We start from the raw sequence: 23209 nt of genomic DNA, 5'->3' as shown, positions 1-23209 counted from the left end.
GTCAGTGCCATGAATAGGGAAGAGCTGTTAGTCTCTAAAAAGAATAAGACTGCAAATCTTACACAACAAAGGGACACTAACTCTAAATGCCCCCTCACCTTTATAACCAAATATAATTCATCAGCCATGGATATTAAACGTATTATAAACAAAAATTACAGTTTATTGAAGCTTGATAAGTATCTAAAGAATGATCTACAGGATTCTAGGAAAGAAGTTTTTAGAAAAGCTGATAGTCTCAAACAGAAATTAGCCCCCAGTATGTTGAAAATAGATCATAATAGGGATCCAGCTGTAAGTAACTGGTTAGATGTAGCCCCAAAACCAAAAGGGTTTTTTAGGTGTGGGAAATCCAGGTGTCTCACATGTGAATATGCAGCACACAGATGTAATACCATCACATCATTTAGCAATAAAGAAACGTTTGAGTTAGGTTCTTTTTTTAACTGTCAGTCTAGTTATGTCATTTATGTCATTTCTTGTGGGTGCGGCTTACAATATGTTGGCCGCACCACCAGAACATTAAATGTTCGGTTTTTGGAACATAGAAGATTTCTAATTAATGGGAATAGAACACACAGTCTACCGTGTCATTTTAGAATATGTCCTAAGGGGATTCTCAAAGATATAAAAGTACAAGCTATCGAACAGATTCCTCCATCTGTCAGAGGAGGGGATAGATTTTCAAAGTTATGTCGTAAAGAAGCATTCTGGATATTCAAACTTCGAACCATGACCCCATTAGGTCTTAATGATACAATAGAACTCAATAATATATAAATCTCCCCTCCCTTTCTTTCCTTTCCTCTTTCTCCCTCTTTTTCCCTATTTCTGGGTATAGCTTTGTTTTTTTATGTGATCCCATTCATTTTGGTCTGCGGTTTTACAGAGTACTGCTTCAGTTGCAGATGATTTGCTGGAGCAGTATACTGTATCACCATCTTTGGATCTAAAATTTCAAGGGAAGAAATATTTAAGGAACATGCAGCATTAATATTTTGTGATTGGAATTTGTGGGGATAGACTATGATCCAATAAATAAATTTATGCTGCTAATAATATATGTCTATCCTTATATAGAATTACTGTCTCTACATCCTTATAGTTTTAAAGAAATTGTATTGATTTTGATACTTTTATACGTATTTATATATATTTTCTAACGTTTTCATTTTATTTTGTTATGATAATTATAAGATTATGGCTTTATTAAGAATTGTTATTTTGACAGAAATTAAAATAACATGGTAATTTATGGCTATAGGACACCTATCATTATTATTACTATTATTATTATTTGTATTAATATTACTATATTATTTATATATTATATATTATATATGTTTTTATATATGTTTATAATTATTTGTGTTCTCTATAGAGAAATATACATTTCTAATATCCAATTGTGGAGCCCCACATATGTCCTTACTGAAAGGAAAAAAAGATTACTCCAATCCGTTCCAGTTACCTATAAACAAATGTGTTTTAATATTAACAAGTGTTTGGTGGTACAATTCACCTGATATGGGTTTTAATTAGTGGAACAACACCAGGCATGTGTTTTAGTAATTGGAGAGCTCCAGGGTATAAAAATACCCAAAACCATGGAGGCGGTACTTCTGAAGAAACAGCCCCGGTATTAGAGGCTGAGAAACGCGTCAAGCATCCCGCCCGACGTCCTGCCCGGTATCCTGGGTATTCAACATTCAGCACACCCACAGCACATTCAGCGGTTCCTGCTACGGATGCACGAGCGAACGGCTCCTGACTTCATCAGCCGCGAACGGCTTTCTGGTCTCAGGTAGCCGCGCTCTGAAGTGGTCCCCGTGAAGCGCAGTCTTCAACAGTGATACCGACACCTTGCTGTGCCGCTGTTTAGCGGTGTGGGCAGCCGGCGCCCACTACAGGAAAAGACACTAAAGGGAAATTTCCATCATTTAAAAGTGGGTAAGCTTCATTATATGAGACTGCACAATCAGTGATTTGGCTAAATTATCACTGCACATATATGGAAATTTGCACAAATTAAGCTACCCATAGAAAGTCTACGTGATCTGGATAAGACTGCAATATACAAGCTGATTAATACCATATAAATACTTCACTGTGGATGGACTTCCTAAACAGCATCTAAGGAACCCATGTGAATTAATTAGCCCATGCATGGAGCTTAACCCTATAAGTACTAATACATTTTAATTGCTGCAGCATTTATTGGGAATTAAGAGGATATGTTCTTTTTAAAGGTGATTATTTAGAATCATTGAATGTTTGGTGTGTATTGTATGTTGAACATTCCAGGATAAGCGGATTATTTTATTGAGACTATATTAATTATTTTTAATAAATAAATTTATTAGACTGTTCATTGGTAGCGCTTCTCTGAGTATTTATTGTTTTGCATTTTTTGGGTTGAGGATCAGCATCTCGCCCTTGAGAGGCTGCAGCCAGTGAACAGCTATAATATTTTAGGTGTCCTTTAGCCATATTTCCTAGCGCCCACACAACTTCTCTCTTTTTTCGGCCTCTGAGGTGCCTGGGCAGGCCCGGGTTGAGGGCCCGGCTGTCCCCCGGCTGCAACGTCATCAAACCTTTTATGTAAAGATTTTACATTGTCATTTAAGACCTTCCACATATCCATCCAATCAGGTGTCGGCACCGACGGCGGCGACACCACATTTATCTGCACTTGCTCCGCCTCCACGTAACCCTCCTTATCAAACATGTCAACACAGCCGTACCGACACACAGCAGACACACAGGGAATGCTCAGACTGAGGACAGGACCCCACAAAGGTCTTTGGGGAGACAGAGAAAGAGTATGCTAGCACACACCACAGCGCTATATAACTCAGGGATACACTGATTACCCAATAGCTGCTGAAATATAACTTTTGCGCCTAAATTTATGTGCCCCCCCTCTCTTTTTACCCTTCTGCTACCAGTACACTGCAGGGGAGAGCCTGGGGAGCGTCCTTCCAGCGGAGCTGTGAAGAAAAATGGCGCTGGTGTGCTGAGGAAGAAGGCCCCGCCCCCTCAGCGGCGGGCTTCTGTCCCGCTTTCAGTGATAGAAAATGGCGGGGGATTTACATATATACAGTTCCTGACTGTATATATGTAGGTTTAATGCCACAAGGTACTCAAATTGCTGCCCAGGGCTGCGGTGCTGTGCGCTACCTTAAATGAAGACAGGAGTCTTCAGCCGCCGATTTCACTGTCTTTCCAGCTTCTGTTCTTCTGGCTCTGCGAGGGGGGCGGCGGCGCGGCTCCAGGAACGGACGATCGAGGACAGCTGCCTGTGTTCGAACCCTCTGGAGCTAATGGTGTCCAGTAGCCTAAGCAGCGCAACCTACCTGTGAACAGGTACGTTTGCTTCTCTCCCCTCGGTCCCACGTAGCAGTGAGTCTGTTGCCAGCAGAAGCTCACTGAAAATAAAAAACCTAACAAATACTTTCTTTAAGTAGCAGGCTCAGGAGAGCCCACTAGGAGCACCCAGCTCTGGCCGGGCACAGATTCTAACTGAGGTCTGGAGGAGGGGCATAGAGGGAGGAGCCAGTGCACACCAGATAGTACCTAATCTTTTCTTTAGAGTGCCCAGTCTCCTGCGGAGCCCGTCTATTCCCCATGGTCCTTACGGAGTCCCCAGCATCCACTAGGACGTCAGAGCAATATATATATATATATATTCATTGTTTCTTACATAGCGCAGCAAATATATAGATATATTTAAAATCTGAGGGGGGCCCACAGTTATCACTGTACTGGGCCCCAAGATTTCTTTTGCCGGGTAGGAGCTGGTGCTCTGTATCCTATGCTTGCTTTGGGTTTAAGACAGTGTGCATATCTCAGTTTCCTTCCTTAGCCCAGGCTTTTTCATTTAGTGGCCCTTCACGGAGTACAGGAACCGCAATCTGTTGCATCTTATGACTTAGCAAAATGTTGATTTGGAGATAAAGCCGTGGCATTGATTTAGAGATGAAGGTAAAAGTTGCCTGTTTTGCTGGATACACACTAGACAGATACTTAGTACATTTGAGCGATGGACGATATATCTGTAGGTCATCGGTGGGTTGTACACAGACATATTGCGTCGGCCCTGCAGCACCGCTGATGTATCTTGCAGATATAGCGGCATCTCTGGCTGTGTGCATGGGTGCCAAAACTGACATCACAACTGGGCAGGCAAATTCGAATGCCAGACATGCCGCACACTTGTGATATCAGGACCGACATCTCAAGCAGCCAATTGGTAACTTACCTAGTCAACAGCTCAGTCGGCATGACCTGCCTTTGTGTATGTGCAACTTATATCTCCTCATTTGTATTTGCAAGGATGCACCAGTCTAATGTACAGTATTAGTCTTTCTCAGTAATTCCCCCCTTCAGACCTCCAGTCCCACCAATAGGTCATGTTTTGCAGATTTTGGGTTGTTGATGACTGGAGTGTGGAACTACAGTACTGGTCTATATTCACTAGAAAGTGTTTGACTCTAAAATAGCAACTGTTTTGCATGAAGTGAGCGTGTTCTATGGTCTTTATGTGTTATAGCAGTCTTATTGCTAACCTTATTTATAGCCAAAGGCTATACAGTATTTATAGCCATGGCAGGGGCGCCTTGGATTGGTGGTGCAGGACCAATTCAAAATAATTTATGGACAATGTAATAGGCAAAACCAGTGCTGATGGCTGCCAATCATAAAATATGTGGACAAACAGAAGCAAATTCTGTCCCTCACCACACAACTGTCTCTAAGTAGAGATGAGCGGGTTCGGTTCCTCGGGATCCGAACCCACCGAACTTCACCCATTTTACACGGTTCCGAGGCAGCCTCGGATCTTCCTGCCTTGCTCGGTTAACCCGAGCGCGCCCGAACGTCATCATCCCGCTGTCGGATTCTCGCGAAATTCGTATTCTATATAAGGAGCAGCGCGTCACCGCCTTTTTCACTCGTGCTATGGAGATGATAGCGAGAGGACGTGGCTGCGTTCTCTCAGGTTCTGTGCTCAGTGTGCTGCAAATATCTGTGCTCAGTGTGCTGCAAATATCTGTGCTCAGTGTGCTTGCAAATATCTGTGCTCAGTGTGCTGAAAATATCTACGTTCTCTGCCTGAAAAACGCTCCATATCTGTGCTACATTGTAGTATATAGTAGGAGGACAGTGCAGAATTTTGCTGTGACCACCAGTATATATATAGCAGTACGGTACAGTAGTCCATTGCTCTACCTCTGTGTCAAGTATATTATCCATCCATACCTGTGCTGCATTTTAGTTGTGCGCAGTATATAGTAGGAGGACAGTGCTGAATTTTGCTGACCACCAGTATATATATAGCAGTACGGTACAGTAGTCCATTGCTCTACCTCTGTGTCGTCAAGTATACTATGCATCCATACCTGTGCTGCATTTTAGTTGTGCGCAGTATATAGGAGGACAGTGCAGAATTTTGCTGACCACCAGTATATATATAGCAGTACGGTACAGTAGTCCACTGCTCTACCTCTGTGTCGTCAAGTATACTATCCATATCTGTGCTGCATTGTAGTAGTGCGCAGTATATAGTAGGAGGACAGTGCAGAATTTTGCTGATCACCAGTATATATATAGCAGTACGGTACAGTATTCCATTGCTCTACCTCTGTGTCGTCAAGTATACTATGCATTTATACCTGTGCTGCATTTTAGTTGTGCGCAGTATATAGTAGGAGGACAGTGCAGAATTTTGCTGACCACCAGTATATATAGAGCAGTACGGTACAGTAGTCCATTGCTCTACCTCTGTGTCGTCAAGTATACTATGCATCCATACCTGTGCTGCATTTTAGTTGTGAGCAGTATATAGTAGGAGGACAGTGCAGAATTTTGCTGACCACCAGTATATATATAGCAGTACGGTACAGTAGTCCATTGCTCTACCTTTGTGTCGTCAAGTATACTATCCATATGTGTGCATCATGTGCTGTTTGGGGCCTATTTTTTAAATCTGCCATCCTGTCTGACACTGCAGTGCCACTCCTAGATGGGCCAGGTGTTTGTGTCGGCCACTTGGGTCGCTTAGCTTAGCCATCCAGCGACCTTGGTGCACCTCTTTTTTTCTTTGCATCATGTGCTGTTTGGGGCCTATTTTTTAAATCTGCCATCCTGTCTGACACTGCAGTGCCACTCCTAGATGGGCCAGGTGTTTGTGTCGGCCACTTGGGTCGCTTAGCTTAGCCATCCAGCGACCTTGGTGCACCTCTTTTTTTCTTTGCATCATGTGCTGTTTGGGGACTATTTTTTAAATCTGCCAACCTGTCTGACACTGCAGTGCCACTCCTAGATGGGCCAGGTGTTTGTGTCGGCCACTTGGGTCGCTTAGCTTAGCCATCCAGCGACCTTGGTGCACCTCTTTTTTTCTTTGCAGCATGTGCTGTTTGGGGCCTATTTTTTAAATCTGCCATCCTGTCTGACACTGCAGTGCCACTCCTAGATGGGCCAGGTGTTTTTGTCGACCACTTGGGTCGCTTAGCTTAGTCATCCAGCGACCTCGGTGCAAATTTTATGACTAAAAATAATATTGGCCCTCATTCCGAGTTGTTCGCTTGTTGCCGAGTTTCGCTATATTGCGATTAGTCGCTTACTGCGCATGCGCAAGGTTCGCAGAGCGCATGCGCTTAGTTATTTTACTCAAAAGTTAGGTATTTTACTGATGGCATAACAAGGATTTTTCATCATTCTGGTGATCGGAGTGTGATTGACAGGAAGTGGGTGTTTCTGGGCGGAAACTGGCCGTTTATGGGTGTGTGCAGAAAAACGCTGCCGTTTCTGGGAAAAAAGCGGGAGTGGCTGGAGTAACGGGGGAGTGTCTGGGCGAACGCTGGGTGTGTTTGTGACGTCAAACCAGGAACGAAACTGACTGAACTGATCGCAGTGGCAGAGTAAGTCCCGAGCTACTCAGAAACTGCAACTAAATTTCTATTCGTAATTATGCAAATCTTTCGTTCGCAATTCTGCTAAGCTAAGATACACTCCCAGTAGGCGGCGGCTTAGCGTGTGCAATGCTGCTAAAAGCAGCTAGCGAGCGAACAACTTGGAATGAGGGCCATTGTGAGGTGTGAGGTGTTCAGAATAGAGTGCAAATGAGTGGAAATTATGGTTATTGAGGTTAATAATACTATGGGATCAAAATGACCCCCAAATTCTATGATTTAAGCTGTTTTTGAGGAGTTTTGTAAAAAAACACCCGAATCCAAAACACACCCGAATCCGACAAAACATTTTCAGGGAGGTTTTGGCAAAACGCGTCCGAATCCAAAACACCGCCGCGGAACCGAATCCAAAACCAAAACACAAAACGCGAAAAATTTCCGGTGCACATCACTATCTCTAAGGATGCCATATAAACACAATTTACTTAATTTTATATTTTTTACTAAATTTCTCATTAAGAAACTTTTGTTCTAGGGCGTAATAACTCAAACATTTTTTGTGAACCACTGGCCAAAGGAGTTCCAGTTTGTGAGTGTGTCTATGAAAGCATGTATACCACCGATTAGTATTATACCACCGATTAGTATACACAATGGGGGTCATTCTGAGTTGATCACTCGCTGCCGATTTTCGCAGTGCAGCGATCAGGTTTCTACTGCGCATGCGTATGCACTGCAATGCGCACGCGCGTCGTACGGATACAAAGCGGATCATTGCTGAGCGATGGATTTAACAAAGAATCCATTCGCACAGCCGATCGCAAGGAAATTAACAGGAAGAGGGCCATTATGGTTGTCAACTGATCGTTTTCTGGGAGTGGTAGGGAAAACGCAGGTGTGTCCGGGTGTTTGGAGGGTGGGTGACTGACGTCAATTCCAGCACTAAAATGACTGAAGTGATCGCAAGGGCTGAGTAAGTCCAGCGCTACTGAGAAACTGCACAAACTGTTTTTGCAGAGCTCGGCTGCACAGGCGTTCGCACACTTGCAAAGCGAAAATATACTCCCCCATGGGCGGAGTTTGCACGGCTGTTAAAATAAGAATTTACTCACCGGTAATTCTATTTCTCGTAGTCCGTAGTGGATGCTGGGTACTCCGTAAGGACCATGGGGTATAGACGGGCTCCGCAGGAGACTGGGCACTCTTAAAAGAAAGATTAGGTACTATATCTGGTGTGCACTGGCTCCTCCCTCTATGCCCTTCCTCCAGACCTCAGTTAGGGAAACTGTGCCCGGAAGAGCTGACATTACTAGGAAAGGATTTGGAATCCAGGGTAAGACTCATACCAGCCACACCAATCACACCGTACAACTTGTGATAACTATACCCAGTTAACAGTATGAACAATAACTGAGCCTCTCTCAACAGATGGCTCATAACAATAACCCTTTAGTTAAGCAATAACTATATACATGTATTGCAGAGAGTCCGCACTTGGGACGGGCTCCCAGCATCCACTACGGACTACGAGAAATAGAATTACCGGTGAGTAAATTCTTATTTTCTCTGACGTCCTAGTGGATGCTGGGTACTCCGTAAGGACCATGGGGATTATACCAAAGCTCCCAAACGGGCGGGAGAGTGCGGATGACTCTGCAGCACCGAATGAGCAAACTCAAGGTCCTCCTCAGCCAGGGTATCAAACTTGTAGAATTTAGCAAAAGTGTTTAAACCCGACCAAGTAGCAGCTCGGCAAAGTTGTAAAGCCGAGACCCCTCGGGCAGCCGCCCAAGAAGAGCCCACCTTCCTCGTGGAATGGGCTTTCACTGATTTAGGATGCGGCAGTCCAGCCGCAGAATGAGCAAGCTGAATCGTGCTACAGATCCAGCGAGCAATAGTCTGCTTTGAAGCAGGAGCACCCAGCTTATTAGGTGCATGTAGGATAAATAGCTAGTCAGTTTTTCTGACTCCAGCCGTCCTGGAAACATAGATTTTTAGGGCCCGGACTACGTCCAGCAACTTGGAATCCTCCAAGTCACGAGTAGCCGCAGGCACCACAATAGGTTGGTTCAAATGAAACGCTGATACCACCTTAGGAAGAAATTGGGGACGAGTCCTCAATTCTGCCCTGTCCATATGGAAAATCAGATATGGGCTTTTACACGACAAAGCCGCCAATTCTGACACCCGCCTGGCCGAAGCCAAGGCCAACAGCATGACCACCTTCCACGTGAGATATTTTAACTCCACGGTCTTAAGTGGCTCAAACCAATGTGATTTTAGGAAATCCAACACAACGTTGAGATCCCAAGGTGCCACTGGAGGCAAAAAAGGGGGCTGAAAATGCAACACTCCCTTAACAAACGTCTGAACTTCAGGCAGTGAAGCCAGTTCTCTTTGAAAGAAAATAGACAAGGCCGAAATCTGTACTTTTATGGATCCCAATTTTAGGCCCATAGTCACCCCTGACTGTAGGAAGTGCAGAAAACGACCCAGCTGAAATTCCTCTGTTGGGGCCTTTCTGGCCTCACACCAAGCAACATATTTTCGCCATATGCGGTGATAATGTTTTGCTGTCACATCCTTCCTAGCTTTTATCAGCGTAGGAATTACTTCATCCGGAATGCCCTTTTCCCTTAGGATCCGGCGTTCAACCGCCATGCCGTCAAACGCAGCCGCGGTAAGTCTTGGAACAGACAGGGCCCCTGCTGCAGCAGGTCCTGTCGGAGCGGCAGAGGCCATGGGTCCTCTGAGATCATTTCTTGAAGTTCCGGGTACCAAGTTCTTCTTGGCCAGTCCGGAACGATGAGTATAGTTCTTACTCCTCTCTTTCTTATTATCCTCAGTACCTTGGGTATAAGAGGAAGAGGAGGGAACACATAAACCGACTGGTACACCCACGGTGTCACTAGAGCGTCCACAGCTATCGCCTGAGGGTCCCTTGACCTGGCGCAATATCTTTTTAGCTTTTTGTTGAGGCGGGACGCCATCATGTCCACCTGTGGTCGTTCCCAACGGTTTACAATCAGCTTGAAGACTTCTGGATGAAGTCCCCACTCTCCCGGGTGGAGGTCGTGTCTGCTGAGGAAGTCTGCTTCCCAGTTGTCCACTCCCGGAATGAACACTGCTGACAGTGCTAGCACGTGATTCTCCGCCCATTGAAGAATCCTTGTGGCTTCTGCCATTGCCATCCTGCTTCTTGTGCCGCCCTGTCGGTTTACATGGGCGACTGCCGTGATGTTGTCTGACTGAATCAGCACTGGCTGGTTTTGAAGCAGGGATTCTGCTTGACTCAGGGCATTGTAAATGGCCCTTAGTTCCAGAATATTTATGTGTAGGGAAGTTTCCTGACTCGACCATTGTCCTTGGAAGTTTCTTCCCTGAGTGACTGCTCCCAAACCTCGGAGGCTTGCGTCCGTGGTCACCAGGACCCAGTCCTGTATGCCGAGTCTGCGGCCCTCGAGAAGATGAGTACTCTGCAGCCACCACAGCAGAGACACCCTGGCCCTCGGGGACAGGGTGATCAACCGATGCATCTGAAGATGCGATCCGGACCACTTGTCCAACAGATCCCACTGGAAGATCCTTGCATGGAACCTGCCGAAGGGAATTGCTTCGTAAGAAGCTACCATCTTTCCCAGGATTCGCGTGCAGTGATGCACCGACACCTGTTTTGGTTTCAGGAGGTCCCTGACCAGAGATGATAATTCCTGGGCCTTCTCCTCCGGGAGAAACACCTTCTTCTGTTCTGTGTCTAGAATCATGCTCAGGAACAGCAGACGCGTCGCAGGAGTCAGCTGTGACTTTGGGATATTCAGAATCCAGCCGTGCTGATGCAGCACTTCCTGAGATAGTGCTACGCTGACTAGCAACTGCTCTTTGGACCTCGCCTTTATCAGGAGATCGTCCAAGTACGGGATAATTATAACTCCCTTCTTTCTGAGGAGTATCATCATTTCGGCCATTACCTTGGTAAATACCCTCGGTGCCGTGGATAGACCAAACGGCAACGTCTGGAATTGGTAATGACAGTCCTGTACCACAAACCTGAGGTACTCCTGGTGAGGTGGGTAAATGGGGATATGTAGGTATGCATCCTTGATGTCCAATGACACCATAAAATCCCCCTCTTCCAGGCTTGCAATAACCGCCCTGAGCGATTCCATCTTGAACTTGAACTTCCTTATATAAGTGTTCAAGGATTTTAAATTTAGGATGGGTCTCACCGAACCGTCTGGTTTTGGTACCACAAACATTGTGGAATAGTAACCCCGCCCCTGTTGAAGGGGGGGTACCTTGATTATCACCTGCTAGAGGTACAGCTTGTGAATGGCTGCCAGTACTACCTCCCTTTCTTTGGGAGCAGCTGGCAAGGCTGATTTGAGGTAACGGCGAGGGGGAGTGGCCTCGAACTCCAGCTTGTTTCCCTGAGATACCACTTGCAGAACCCAGAGATCCACCTGTGAGCGAACCCACTGGTCGCTGAAGTTCCGGAGACGCGCCCCCACTACACCTGGCTCCGCCTGTGGAGCCCCAGCGTCATGCGGTGGACTTAGAGGAAGCGGGGGAGGATTTTTGTTCCTGGGAACTGGCTGTCTGGTGCAGCTTTTTCTCTCTTCCCTTGCCTCTGGGCAGAAAGGAAGCGCCTCTGACCCGCTTGCCTTTCTGGGGCCGAAAGGACTGTACCTGATAATACGGTGCTTTCTTAGGCTGTGAGGAAACCTGAGGTAAAAATGTCGACTTCCCAGCTGTTGCTGTGGATACGAGGTCCGAGAGACCATCCCCAAACAATTCCTCACCCTTGTAAGGCAAAACCTCCATGTGCCTTTTAGAATCAGCATCACCTGTCCACTGCCGAGTCCATAATACTCTCCTGGCAGAAATGGACATTGCATTAATTCTAGATGCCAGCCGGCAAATATCCCTCTGTGCATCTCTCATATATAAGACGACGTCTTTAATATGCTCTATGGTTAGCAAAATCGTATCCCTTTCGAGGGTATCAATATTATCTGACAGGGTATCAGACCAAGCTGCTGCAGCACTACACATCCATGCTGAAGCAATTGCAGGTCTCAGTATAGTACCTGAGTGTGTATATATAGACTTCAGGATAGCCTCCTGCTTTCTATCCGCAGGCTCCTTTAAGGCGGCCGTATCCTGAGACGGCAGTGCCACCTTTTTTGACAAGCGTGTGAGCGCCTTATCCACCCTAGGGGATGTCTCCCAACGTAACCTGTCCTCTGGCGGGAAAGGGTACGCCATCAGTAACTTTTTTGAAATCACTAGTTTCTTATCGGGGGAAGCCCACGCTTCTTCACACACTTCATTCAACTCATCTGATGGGGGAAAAACCACTGGTTGCTTTTTCTCCCCAAACATAATACCCTTTTTAGTGGTACCTGGGTTAATGTCAGAAATGTTCAACACATTTTTCATTGCCGTAATCATGCAACGGATGGCCCTTGTGGATTGTACATTAGTCTCGTCCTCGTCGACACTGGAGTCAGACTCCGTGTCGACATCTGTGTCTGCCATCTGAGGTAGCGGGCGTTTTTGAGCCCCTGATGGCCTTTGAGACGCCTGGGCAGGCACTGGCTGAGAAGCCGGCTGTCCCACAGCTGTTATGTCATCGAACCTTTTATGCAAGGAGCTGACACTGTCGTGTAATACCTTCCACATATCCACCCACTCTGGTGTCTGCCCCGCCGGGGGTGACATCACACTTATCGGCACCTGCTCCGCCTCCACATAAGTTTTCTCATCAAACATGTCGACACAGCCGTACCGACACACCGCACACACACAGGGAATGCTCTGACTGAGGACAGGACCCCACCAAGTCCTTTGGGGAGACAGAGAGAGAGTATGCCAGCACACACCACAGCGCTATATAATGCAGGGATGCACACTATACAGAGTGATTTTTCCCCTATAGCAGCTTATATACACAGTTATGCGCCTAAATTTATGTGCCCCCCCTCTCTTTTTTACCCTAGAAGTCTGGAACTGCAGGCGAGAGCCTGGGGAGCGTCCTTCCAGCGGAGCTGTGAAGAGAAAATAAGAATTTACTCACCGGTAATTCTATTTCTCGTAGTCCGTAGTGGATGCTGGGTACTCCGTAAGGACCATGGGGTATAGACGGGCTCCGCAGGAGACTGGGCACTCTTAATAGAAAGATTAGGTACTATATCTGGTGTGCACTGGCTCCTCCCTCTATGCCCTTCCTCCAGACCTCAGTTAGGGAAACTGTGCCCGGAAGAGCTGACATTACTAGGAAAGGATTTGGAATCCAGGGTAAGACTCATACCAGCCACACCAATCACACCGTACAACTTGTGATAACTATACCCAGTTAACAGTATGAACAATAACTGAGCCTCTCTCAACAGATGGCTCATAACAATAACCCTTTAGTTAAGCAATAACTATATACATGTATTGCAGAGAGTCCGCACTTGGGACGGGCTCCCAGCATCCACTACGGACTACGAGAAATAGAATTACCGGTGAGTAAATTCTTATTTTCTCTGACGTCCTAGTGGATGCTGGGTACTCCGTAAGGACCATGGGGATTATACCAAAGCTCCCAAACGGGCGGGAGAGTGCGGATGACTCTGCAGCACCGAATGAGCAAACTCAAGGTCCTCCTCAGCCAGGGTATCAAACTTGTAGAATTTTGCAAATGTGTTTGAACCCGACCAAGTAGCAGCTCGGCAAAGTTGTAAAGCCGAGACCCCTCGGGCAGCCGCCCAAGAAGAGCCCACTTTCCTCGTGGAATGGGCTTTTACTGATTTAGGATGCGGCAGTCCAGCCGCAGAATGTGCAAGCTGAATCGTGTTACAGATCCAGTGAGCAATAGTCTGCTTTGAAGCAGGAGCACCCAGCTTGTTGGGTGCATGCAGGATAAATAGCGAGTCAGTTTTTCTGACTCCAGCTGTCCTGGAAACATATATTTTTAGGGCCCGGACTACGTCCAGCAACTTGGAATCCTCCAAGTCACGAGTAGCCGCAGGCACCACAATAGGTTGGTTCAAATGAAAAGCTGATACCACCTTTGGGAGAAATTGGGGACGAGTCCTCAATTCTGCCCTGTCCATATGGAAAATCAGATATGGGCTTTTACACGACAAAGCTGCCAATTCTGACACACGCCTGGCCGAAGCCAAGGCCAATAGCATGACCACTTTCCACGTGAGATATTTTAGCTCCACGGTTTTAAGTGGCTCAAACCAATATGATTTTAGGAAATCCAACACAACGTTGAGATCCCAAGGTGCCACTGGAGGCACAAAAGGGGGCTGAATATGGAGCACTCTCTTAACAAACTTTTGAACTTCAGGCAGTGAAGCCAGTTCTTTTTGAAAGAAAATAGACAGGGCCGAAATCTGGACTTTTATGGAACCCAATTTAAGGCCCATAGTCACTCCTGACTGTAGGAAGTGCAGAAATCGACCCAGCTGAAATTCCTCCGTTGGGGCCTTCTTGGCCTCACACCAAGCAACATATTTTCGCCATATGCGGTGATAATGTTTTGCTGTCACATCCTTCCTAGCTTTTATCAGCGTAGGAATGACTTCATCCGGAATGCCCTTTTCGTTTAGGATCCGGCGTTAAACCGCCATGCCGTCAAACGCAGCCGCGGTAAGTCTTGGAACAGACAGGGCCCCTGCTGTTGCAGGTCCTGTCTGAGCGGCAGAGGCCATGGGTCCTCTGAGATCATTTCCTGAAGTTCTGGGTACCAAGTTCTTCTTGGCCAATCCGGAACAATGAGTATAGTTCTTACTCCCCTTTTTCTTATTATCCTCAGTGCCTTGGGTATGAGGGGAAGAGGAGGGAACACATACACCGACTGGTACACCCACGGTGTCACTAGAGCGTCCACAGCTATCGCCTGAGGGTCCCTTAACTTGGCGCAATATCTTTTTAGCTTTTTGTTGAGGCGGGACGCCATCATGTCCACCTGTGGCCGTTCCCAGCTATTTACAATCAGCTTGAAGACTTCTGGATGAAGTCCCCACTCTCCCGGGTGGAGGTCGTGTCTGCTGAGGAAGTCTGCTTCCCAGTTGTCCACTCCCGGAATGAACACTGCTGACAGTGCTAGCACGTGATTCTCCGACCAATCGAAGAATCCTTGTGGCTTCTGCCATTGCCATCCTGCTTCGTGTGCCGCCCTGTCGATTTACATGGGCGACTGCCGTGATGTTGTCTGACTGAATCAGAACTGGTTGGTTTTGAAGCAGGGATTCTGCTTGACTCATGGCCCTTAGTTCCAGAATATTTATGTGTAGGGAAGTTTCCTGACTCAACCATTGTCCTTGGAAGTTTCTTCCCTGGGTGACTGCCCCCCAACCTCGGAGGCTTGCATCCGTGGTCACCAGGACCCAGTCCTGTATGCCGAATCTGCGGCCTTCGAGCAGATGAGCACTCTGCAGCCACCACAGCAGAGACACCCTGGCCCTCGGGGACAGGGTGATCAACCGATGCATCTGGAGATGCGATCCGGACCACTTGTCTAACAGATCCCACTGAAAGATCCTTGCATGGAATCTGCCGAAGGGAATTGCTTCGTAAGAAGCTACCATCTATCCCAGGACTCGCGTGCAGTGATGCACCGACACCTGCTTTGGTTTCAGGAGGTCCCTGACCAGAGATGATAATTCCTGGGCCTTCTCCTCCGGGAGAAACACCTTCTTCTGTTCTGTGTCCAGAATCATGCCCAAGAACAGCAGACGCTTCGCAGGAATCAGCTGTGACTTTGGGATATTCAGAATCCAGCCGTGCTGATGCAGCACTTCCTGAGATAGTGCTACGCTGACTAGCAACTGCTCTTTGGACCTCGCTTTTATAAGGAGATCGTCCAAGTACGGGATAATTATGACTCCTTTCTTTCGGAGGAGCATCATCATTTCGGCCATTACCTTGGTAAATACCCGCGGTGCCGTGGACAGACCAAACGGCAGCGTCTGGAATTGGTAATGACTGTCCTGTACCACAAACCTGAGGTACTCCTAGTGGGGTGGATAAATGGGGACATGCAGGTAAGCATCCTTGATGTCCAATGACACCATAAAATCCCCCTCTTCCAGGCTTGCAATAACCGCCCTGAGCGATTCCATCTTGAACTTGAACTTTTTTATATAAATGTTCAAGGATTTCAAATTTAGAATGGGCCTCACTGAACCGTCTGGTTTCGGTACCACAAACATTGTGGAATAGTAACCCCGTCCCTGTTGAAGGAGGGGTACCTTGATTATCACCTGCTGAAGATACAGCTTGTGAATTGCCGCCAGTACTACCTTCCTTTCTCTGAGCGCAGCAGGCAAGGCTGATTTGAGGTAACGGCGAGGGGGAGTCGCCTCGAACTCCAGCTTGTATCCCTGTGATACTACTTGTAGAACCCAGGGATCCACCTGTGAGCGAACCCACAGGTCGCTGAAGTTTCGGAGACGCGCCCCCACCGCACCTGGCTCCGCCTGTGGAGCCCCAGCGTCATGCGGTGGACTTAGAGGAAGCGGGGGAGGATTTTTGATCCTGGGAACTGGCAGTCTGGTGCAGCTTTTTCCCTCTTTCCTTGCCTCTGGGCAGAAAGGAAGCGCCTCTGACCCGCTTGCCTTTCTGGGGCCGAAAGGACTGTACCTGATAATACGGTGCTTTCTTAGGCTGTGAGGGAACCTGAAGTAAAAATGTCGACTTCCCAGCTGTTGCTGTGGAAACAAGTTCCGAGAGACCATCCCCAAACAATTCCTCACCCTTGTAAGGCAAAACCTCCATGTGCCTTTTAGAATCCGCATCACCTGTCCACTGCCGAGTCCATAATACTCTCCTGGCAGAAATGGACATTGCATTAATTCTAGATGCCAGCCGGCAAATATCCCTCTGTGCACCTCTCATATATAAGACGACGTCTTTAATATGCTCTATGGTTAGCAAAATCGTATCCCTGTCGAGGGTATCAATATTATCTGACAGGGTATCGGACCAAGCTGCTGCAGCACTACACATCCATGCTGAAGCAATTGCAGGTCTCAGTATAGTACCTGAGTGTGTATATACAGACTTCAGGATAGCCTCCTGCTTTCTATCCGCAGGCTCCTTTAAGGCGGCCGTATCCTGAGACGGCAGTGCCACCTTTTTTGACAAGCGTGTGAGCGCCTTATCCACCCTAGGGGATGTCTCCCAACGTAACCTGTCCTCTGGCAGGAAAGGGTACGCCATCAGTAACTTTTTAGAAATCACTAGTTTCTTATCGGGGGAAGCCCACGCTTCTTCACACACTTCATTCAACTCATCTGATGGGGGAAAAACCACTGGTTGCTTTTTCTCCCCAAACATAATACCCTTTTTAGTGGTACCTGGGTTAATGTCAGAAATGTGCAACACATCTTTCATTGCCGTAATCATGCAACGGGTGGCCCTAGTGGAATGTACATTAGTCTCGTCCTCGTCGACACTGGAGTCAGACTCCGTGTCGACATCTGTGTCTGCCATCTGAGGTAGCGGGCGTTTTTGAGCCCCTGATGGCCTTTGAGACGCCTGGGCAGGCACTGGCTGAGAAGCCGGCTGTCCCACAGCTGTTATGTCATCGAACCTTTTATGGAAGGAGTTGACACTGTCGTGTAATACCTTCCACATATCCACCCACTCTGGTGTCGGCCCCGCAGGGGGTGACATCACACTTATCGGCACCTGCTCCGCCTCCACATAAGCTTCCTCATCAAACATGTCGACACAGCCGTACCGACACACCGCACACACACAGGGAATGCTCTGACTGAGGACAGGACCCCACTAAGTCCTTAGGGGAGACAGAGAGAGAGTATGCCAGCACACACCACAGCGCTATATATCACAGGGATGCACACTATACTGAGTGATTTTTCCCAATAGCTGCTATTATACACAATTTTGCGCCTAAATTTATGTGCCCCCCCTCTCTTTTTTACCCTAGAAGTCTTGGAACTGCAGGGGAGAGCCTGGGGAGCGTCCTTCCAGCGGAGCTGTGAAGAGAAAATGGCGCTGGTGTGCTGAGGAAGATAACCCCGCCCCTTTCTCGGCGGACTTCTCCCGCTTTTTTGTATGCTTTATGGCGGGGGATTATGCACATATACAGTTTAATAACTGTATTATGTGCTATTTAGCCATGTAAGGTACTCTAATTGCTGCCCAGGGCGCCCCCCCCAGCGCCCTGCACCCATCAGTGACCGGAGTGTGTGGTGTGCAGAGGGAGCAATGGCGCACAGCTGCAGTGCTGTGCGCTACCTTAATGAAGACCGGAGTCTTCAGCCGCCGATTTTCAACTTCTCTTCGTTCTTCTGGCTGTGCGAGGGGGACGGCGGCGCGGCTCCGGGACCAGATGACCGAGGCTGGGCCTGTGTTCGATCCCTCTGGAGCTAATGGTGTCTAGTAACCTTAGAAGCCCAAGCTAGCTGCAAGCAGGTAGGTTCGCTTCTCTCCCCTCAGTCCCACGTAGCAGTGAGTCTGTTGCCAGCAGATCTCACTGAAAATAAAAAACCTAACAAATACTTTCTTTTCTAGGAAGCTCAGGAGAGCCCCTAGGGTGCATCCAGCTCTGGCCGGGCACAGATACTAACTAACTGAGGTCTGGAGGAGGGGCATAGAGGGAGGAGCCAGTGCACATCAGATATAGTACCTAATCTTTCTTTTAAGAGTGCCCAGTCTCCTGCGGAGCCCGTCTATACCCCATGGTCCTTACGGAGTACCCAGCATCCACTAGGACGTCAGAGAAAATGGCGCTGGTGTGCTGAGGAAGATAGCCCCGCCCCTTTCTCGGCTGACTTCTCCCGCTTTTTTATATGCTTTATGGCGGGGGATTACAGTTTAATAGCTGTATTATGTGCTATTTAGCCATGTAAGGTACTCTAATTGCTGCCCAGGGCGCCCCCCCCCCCCCCCCAGCGCCCTGCACCCATCAGTGACCGGAGTGTGTGGTGTGCAGAGGGAGCAATGGCGCACAGCTGCAGTGCTGTGCGCTACCTTAATGAAGACCGGAGTCTTCAGCCGCCGATTTTCAACTTCTCTTCGTTCTTCTGGCTCTGCGAGGGGGACGGCGGCGCGGCTCCGGGACCAGACGACCGAGGCTGGGCCTGTGTTCGATCCCTCTGGAGCTAATGGTGTCCAGTAGCCTTAGAAGCCCAAGCTAGCTGCATGCAGGTAGGTTCGCTTCTCTCCCCTCAGTCCCACGAAGCAGTGAGTCTGTTGCCAGCAGATCTCACTGAAAATAAAAAACCTAACAAATACTTTCTTTTCTAGGAAGCTCAGGAGAGCCCCTAGGGTGCATCCAGCTCGGGCCGGGCACAGATACTAACTGAGGTCTGGAGGAGGGGCATAGAGGGAGGAGCCAGTGCACACCAGATATAGTACCTAATCTTTCTTTTAAGAGTGCCCAGTCTCCTGCGGAGCCCGTCTATACCCCATGGTCCTTACTGAGTACCCAGCATCCACTAGGACGTCAGAGAAAAGTAGCTAGCGAGCGATCAACTTGGAATGACTTCCTATGTGCTTTATTCAGAGTGCCCTGGAGCAGCTGTTTTTAGCGTCATATTCTCGGGGCTTCAAGGGTCTTCTCACAGTCAGCAGATAACCGAGACTGTGTGACACTGCACAAGGGTGTGTGAGCAGGAGGACCAATCAGAAGCTGCAATCACTGTGATATCATGTTGACCTATTGACAGGAGCCGGATTAGGGGGGGGGGGGGGGCTCCGGGGTTAAGTACCCCGGTCATCAGGACAAGTGTGTCATGATGACGGTTGGGGGGATTACCTCAAAACGTTGCAGTAAAGCACTTTATCTTTCACCAAGTACTGAGTCCAGGAGTACCACCTCTGCTGTTTGCATAATGGATGGGCTTTGCTGGTCCCTAGGAGGGCACACTGGCAGGTTATTTCTGTGGCATACGAGGTACGAGGGAGTGCTGGATTGTTTTATATATATATATATATATATAGAGTAAAGATACACTCGGCACTCCGCCAAATAAATGTAGACATCTTGCCCGGTGCCTTCCTTCTGAGTTTGATATAAGTATGGTATGTAGGCGGCACTCGTGGACTTAATTCAAATAAGAAACCCGGACACTCCTGGGTTGAATACAACGTTTCGGATTTATTATCCTTCGTCAGGTATATAACAAATGCAAGAAATCAAGCTTACCTTTATGCAGTTAAGAAACACCAAGTGAAAGTGAAAGTAAGTGCAAAAACACTCCCCATGCTGCTGCTGCTGACGTCATCACCAATAGACGGCGCCTGAGCAGTGACTGGGACAAAGTGAAAATGAAAGTGAAAGTAAAAACCGTTACCATGGTTACAATGATACATTGTACAAACGGACATTACTACAAATGATCTTACAGCAATACTACAAAAAATAGCAACATAACCATTATAAGAAACAATTAAAGGAAATCATTTCATTCAGTCCATGCGGGGAAACGGTATTCAAAAGATGTATCCATTTAATTTCTAACTGCAGAAGGATCTTTCCTCTATCACCCCCCCTGATATCTTCCTTGACATGGTCCAACATCATGTAGCGTAATGAGGAGAGACTGTGCTTGCAAGTTTTAAAATGTTTGGCAACAGGCTGATCTATGTTTTTCCCTTCCAATATCTGCTTAATGGCACTGCGGTGTTGTGCCATTCTTTCTTTGAACTGGCACACCGTTTTGCCTATGTAATATAAGCTGCAAGGGCACCTAATGCAGTAGATCACATATTTGCTGGTGCAAGTAAAAACATGTTTTAATTTGATCTGTTTACCACTATGTGGATGCCTGATATAATTGCCGGTGTCCAGATAGGTGCAAGTAGTGCAACCTAAGCACCTGTAGTTTCCTGGTTTTTTAGTCATGAAGTGTTTAGGATATGTGGGTGACATGTTAGCAATGTCAACATGTATCACATGGTCCCCGATGTTTTTACCCCTTGTATAACAAGGTAGTAACGCACTTTCAGACAATTCTGCAAGGTCTGGGTCTGCTTGGACTACTGGCCAAACCCTTTTAGCGGTACTGACAATGGTCTTAGTAGATACCGTGTAATTGTTGACCCAAATCATGGTAGTGTCTATTTTATTAGGTTTGGGACAGGTGATATTCTTTACTTTAGGTGCTTTGAGTGCCTTAATTTTAGCTGATTGTAAATCCTTGTTGCTGTACCCCCTTTCTAGAAATTTTTTAGTCATAAGTTCCATTTTATTCACCTCATCAACAGGATCACTGCAAATGCGGTGAACCCGTAAGAATTGCGAATAGGGGAGACCTCTTTTAAGGGAGCTCGGATGGTGGCTGGAGGCATGCAGCATATTGTTGCAATCAGTGGGTTTCTGGTAAATAGATGTACTGAAGTCAACACCACGTATTTTTACCTCTACATCTAAAAAATGTATGTTTTCCTTTTGAATGTTCCACGTAAACTTGATGTGTCTGTCCCTAGTGTTGGCCAGTGACATCATATTAGTGAATTCCTCCTCTGTGCCCCTCCATAGGAGGAACACGTCGTCTATATATCTTGTATATAGGGGTATGAGATTGGCCAGGTCCTGGTCATCAAAGAACAATTGGTGTTCAACTAGGAACATGAAAGCATTCGCGTAGGTTGGTGCGACACAAGATCCCATCGCACAACCCGATGCACAACCTGCAGGAAAAATTCATTGTTAAAAATAAAATAATTTCTCTCCAAAACCAACCTCAAAAGTTGCAAGAAAAAAATCCACATTAGGACCAAGATAGAGGGTGTTATTGGTAATCAAACTTCGTACAGCCTCGAGTCCCTTGTCATGAGGAATACTAGTGTATAGGCTTACTACATCAATAGTGCCTAGCCAGCAGTCTTCAGGTATAACACCAAAAGATCTGAGTTTATGCAAAAACATTGTCGTGTCTTTCAGATATGTAGATTGATTCTGAACTACCGGCTGGAGGTAAAAGTCAAGATATTTGGATACTTGATAGTACAAGGAGTCCCTGGCAGACACAATGGGTCTGCCAGGTGGCTTCTCACTGTTTTGATGCAATTTGGGAAGCATATTGAATACGGGTACCCGTGGATAATTACAACACAAAGCATTCTTTACAGATTCAGTAATATGTCCAGCCTCAACCGCAGACAGCAAGACATCCTCAAGCTCCCTTAGATACATAGCAGTGGGATCAGCCTCTAGCTTGGTATACACATTATCATCACATAACTGTCTGTAAGCTTCATCTCTATAATCACATAAGTCTTGCACCACAATGCCCCCACCTTTATCGGCTGCCCTTGCAGCTTATATTACATAGGCAAAACGGTGTGCCAGTTCAAAGAAAGAATGGCACAACACCGCAGTGCCATTAAGCAGATATTGGAAGGGAAAAACATAGATCAGCCTGTTGCCAAACATTTTAAAACTTGCAAGCACAGTCTCTCCTTATTACGCTACATGATGTTGGACCATGTCAAGGAAGATATCAGGGGGGGTGATAGAGGAAAGATCCTTCTGCAGTTAGAAATTAAATGGATACATCTTTTGAATACCGTTTCCTGGGTTGAATACAACGTTTCGGATTTATTATCCTTCGTCAGGTATATAACAAATGCAAGAAATCCTGTTGTAATTATCCACGGGTACCCGTATTCAATATGCTTCCCAAATTGCATAAAAACAGTGAGAAGCCACCTGGCAGACCCATTGTGTCTGACAGGGACTCCTTGTACTATCAAGTATCCAAATATCTTGACTTTTACCTCCAGCCGGTAGTTCAGAATCAATCTACATATCTGAAAGACACGACAATGTTTTTGCATAAACTCAGATCTTTTGGTGTTATACCTGAAGACTGCTGGCTAGGCACTATTGATGTAGTAAGCCTATACACTAGTATTCCTCATGACAAGGGACTCGAGGCTGTACGAAGTTTGATTACCAATAACACCCTCTATCTTGGTCCTAATGTGGATTTTTTCTTGCAACTTTTGAGGTTGGTTTTGGAGAGAAATTATTTTATTTTTAACAATGAATTTTTCCTGCAGACCCGGGGTTGTGCGATGGGATCTTGTGTCGCACCAACCTACGCGAATGCTTTCATGTTCCTAGTTGAACACCAATTGTTCTTTGATGACCAGGACCTGGCCAATCTCATACCCCTATATACAAGATATATAGACGACGTGTTCCTCCTATGGAGGGGCACAGAGGAGGAATTCACTAATATGATGTCACTGGCCAACACTAGGGACAGACACATCAAGTTTACGTGGAACATTCAAAAGGAAAACATACATTTTTTAGATGT

This window comes from Pseudophryne corroboree, chromosome 10 (assembly GCF_028390025.1).
Source record: "Pseudophryne corroboree isolate aPseCor3 chromosome 10, aPseCor3.hap2, whole genome shotgun sequence".
Lineage (NCBI taxonomy): Eukaryota > Metazoa > Chordata > Amphibia > Anura > Myobatrachidae > Pseudophryne > Pseudophryne corroboree.
Note: the sequence above shows the minus strand (reverse complement) of the source record.